The sequence below is a fragment of the Silene latifolia genome, chromosome X (genome assembly GCF_048544455.1).
Source record: "Silene latifolia isolate original U9 population chromosome X, ASM4854445v1, whole genome shotgun sequence".
NCBI lineage: Eukaryota > Viridiplantae > Streptophyta > Magnoliopsida > Caryophyllales > Caryophyllaceae > Silene > Silene latifolia.
This window is the reverse complement of record NC_133537.1, coordinates 248,831,378-248,835,427: the sequence shown is the minus strand read 5'-3', so window position 1 is coordinate 248,835,427 and position 4,050 is coordinate 248,831,378. Positions and strand designations below refer to the sequence as shown.

At 33.6% G+C, this 4,050-nt stretch overlaps 1 long non-coding RNA gene across 1 annotated transcript; it reads right to left on the bottom strand.

Moving 5' to 3' along the window:
* Positions 1 to 384: 384 nt before the first annotated feature.
* LOC141621764 (uncharacterized) lies at positions 385 to 2,762 on the bottom strand. Its single transcript, XR_012532654.1, has 3 exons — positions 2,477 to 2,762; positions 1,826 to 1,986; positions 385 to 728 (listed from the first exon to the last, which is right to left on the bottom strand). It is a non-coding gene; the product is annotated as an uncharacterized LOC141621764 (long non-coding RNA).
* Between the last annotated feature and the right edge of the window lie 1,288 nt (positions 2,763 to 4,050).

Below are 4,050 nucleotides of genomic sequence, written 5' to 3'. Positions count from 1 at the left end.
TAGTGAATAATTTTTTATCATAAAACGGGGGTCTTGGGATAGTATATGCTAACTTTGAAATTAGAGATAATAGATTTGCTATTAGTCGATCAGAACATAATTAGTCTCATACAAGGGCAGAACACAACACAAACAAAGTAGCATATAATTGCGATCGTAAAAACATTTTTTGATTAACACATCATACACGACAGAGCACTACAAAAAGACATGTATATCGCACGAGATCCTCAATAATGATTTAAACTCTTAGAAATTTACATTTAGGCCCGTGCATCGCACGGGCATTAAATCTAGTATATTATTAAAGGAAGCTTTTTTCGAGCGTTTACAGAGTCTCCAACTTTGCCAAAACACCTAAGATTAATAATTAATGCTTAATAATTAAACCGAAAAAAAGCCATTAATGAATAAAAAAAATAAAATTAATCGTACAACACTTCTATCAAATGCCCAATTCTATATGAATTAGAGTCCATCAACTGAATATGCTAAATAGCTGTAAAAGCTGTCACTATCAATTAAATAATTAAAAAAAAATCTAAAATTGTATCACACGTTTAAAGTGTCCAAGAAATCTATCTTTTGGCTCATGACTCCTGTACATATTCTAACACAGCTACAGAATATTTACATCATAAGAAATCTACCGATCTTTTAATAAATAGAATCCCATCCAAACTTTACCCTCCAGCTAATTCCTAAGTCCAAATATCGTATGCAGTTTCCTGTAGAACATAGAATTTGATTCAAATTAGGAGGATTACACAGACTATACATACATGTCTTTTTGTATTTCAATTTCCACACACCATCTATTCCATATTTGATACATCTTCTAGAGAATTACCTGCAACAATGGCATCATCCACTTCGGATATTTTATTTAACTTAATTTGTATTCTTTGTTTCAGTTCTTATGTAACAATCAATGAGCTAAACGAAAGCAGGGCAAGTGAAAAAATCAAGGTCCGTGTTGAGACTATGGGAAAATTTGACTATATAAACGGAATGGAAAACAAACTACTTCGAGATGAACGTCTATACGACCCCAAGCAAATGGCGAGTGAGTGGTCACAAAAGGTGCTGCAACTCAACGTTGAACAACGGTTAATCTATGACAAAGTAATTACAAATGTAGAGAACGAGTCTGGAGGGGTAATATTCTTATACGGACACGGAGGCATGGGAAAAACGTTTTTATACAGGACCATCTCAACAAAAAGTTAACTTTTTAAAATTAGGTATCGCAGCCTTACTGCTGCCAGGAGGAAGGACAGCTTACAGCAGATTTGCCATCCCTATTGACTTATTTGACAACTCTACATGTAACATAGGGCAAAAGACTTAACTTGCTGAGCTCCTTAGGTTATGGGATGAGGCACCCATGGACCACAGATTTACTTTTGAGGCACTTGATCGTACAATAAGAGACATAATTGCATTAAAGGCATATAAGCAAGATCTAAGTTCTTTTGGGGAGATGGTTTTACTTGGTGGGGACTTCCAATTAGTAGATCATTCATATGGAACGAATGCAGGGTATACACGCTTAAGAGAAGTATGATAGTCTCAGAATGTAACACTGACCTAGAAAAAGGGGAAGGGAACCGAGCATTAAATGATTGATTGCTAGCTATGGGAGATGGGGAATTAGAAGCAAAGGCAGATGAGAATGACACCGAAGAAACATGGATTGAAATACCAGAACAATACATTGGTAGTCAAGGAGAGATAACATTGAGGTATTAGTTAACCAGATGTACCCATATTTTGAAAGCAACCATAAAAACGTGGACTGCCCAAGACAGAGAGCAATACTCACCTCCTTTGAATGACACCGCTGACTTGATAAACAGTTACATGGCAAATATGGTACTAGGTGAGGAGGTACTAAACATGAGTTGTGATGAGGTCTGCACATCCTCAACTGAATCTGAAGACCAGTTTACATCTTATCCAACAGAATACTTAAACAGTATCAACCTGCAGAGGTTACCACACCATGAGTTAAGACTGGGATGCCAGTAATGCTGCTGAGTAACTCACCTTGAAAAGTTTATAGCCGAAGGAAAAATAGTAAAGGGTTCAAGGCTGGGTCAAAAAGTTATTATACCGAGGATAATAATGATTGCAGCGGACATAAATGACAACATCCCCCGAACTGGCCCGAAGGTATAAAATTCTTCATCGACGATTTATCCCAAGAGTTTAAAGGTCACACAAGGAACATCATTTATAAAGAATTTTTTCAAATCTACAGTCTCTAAGCTAGATAATACATGCTATACCGGTTTCTTATTTGGACAACTGTGTAGATAGCTGAACAACAAAGAATTAAATAAAACTTCAAGTTTATGAAGTCGAAACCCCACCATCTCATTTCTTTACTTCTATAATTATTGTGATTAATAAATTAATCAAAGGTAAACGAATGATTGACTTAACATTACAATACACAAAAATATAAACATACCTCCATTAGCATAACCAATCGAGCAAGAGTGATTGCGAGAGTTAGATGAAACAATCAGAAAAAATTAGAAGATAAATTCAATCATTGGTAAACTTGAATCATGATTTGGGTATCAAATAGATGTGGAATTAACTGGAAATAAATAAATGTGAAATAGGGAATCAAGATTTGGGGATTGGAAAGTTGAATGATGAAGGTAATAGAATAAGAACACGAACTGACAAATATTTCAGTTGGTAGGAAATAAACCAATGTTCTGGAAAGATGTTTGGCAAGATTTTTTTTTTTTTTTTTTTTTTAAATCTACCTTTAAATAAAAATTATTGACCGCGTATTATTTTATCACTTACCTGATGCAAAGAGATCCGTCTCTCATAATAATTATTGTTAAATAAATTCAAGGATAACAAGGTTTCACACCGTGACACGGTCCATTTTTAATCAAAATATTGTTTATTTAGTTCTAATTAATAAATTGTCTTTTTATATAATGAGATTATTTCAGAGTGTGAAATGTACTTAGATTATAGGATTCCGAGGGTATTCTTTGTTTGAGCCATTCGCGTCATCACAAAAGCTCCAGACAAGAGGCCCGTGCATCGCACGGGCATTAAATCTAGTATATATATATATAAGAGTTTTTTCGAGCGATCTGAGAGCGTCCACATCATCAAAAAAAATAATTTAGGAAAGTATCATAAATAATAATTTTTGATGTAAAAAATAAAGTGGAGAATCTTTTAATTGTTATAATATATATATTTCCTAAATTATATTCAAGGGATATTTCCAATTTTTATATCAAACTTTTACATTTCACTTGGCAAAAATGTATCGTTAAAAAAATTATTAAAATAATATAATTAGCTTTGTGGTAAAAAATGCTATCATTAGAGTATAGATTTCATATTATTTGCACATATTAAAACTTCTTACTATGTAAAATTGTGTAATTTTTAGTATGTTTTGCCCACATTGGAAAATAACGTAGGTGTGCTGAATATACTACATATAAATAGTAGAATTGTCCCACATCGAAAGATTAGTATAAGGTGATGTGATCCTATGATTATAAATAGGAGGCATATTTGGAACTTATGTATCCACTCAAAATTTTTCGAGTCTCATAAATATTGTTTTAAAGAACTCTTAAGATTACTTATCATTATCTACGATATGATATAATCATTATCTACGATATCATATAAAAAATAAAGTGGAAATCGTTGAGAACTACCCGGGAAAGAGTTAAGAACATGAACAAGAAAATCAAAAAATACAAAACTAAAGGTTTTACTAATGGTAGTCTTGTAGATACCCGGTATCTGCGGAGACTCCAACAAACACCCGATGATTATCGGACTACAACATGTTTTGGGATCGCAGCGTTTGATCGACAGTTTGTGTACAACTTTACGTCGGAAAACTTAAAACGATTTCGAAAACAAAACATTTCAAAACATTTCAAAAATACCCGGAGTGTTTAATGCACGACGACGGGGTCGCAATGACACTAACTAGAGTCAAAACCGACACTGGACCAAAAACCGACTCGAAAATTCAAAATCCCGACT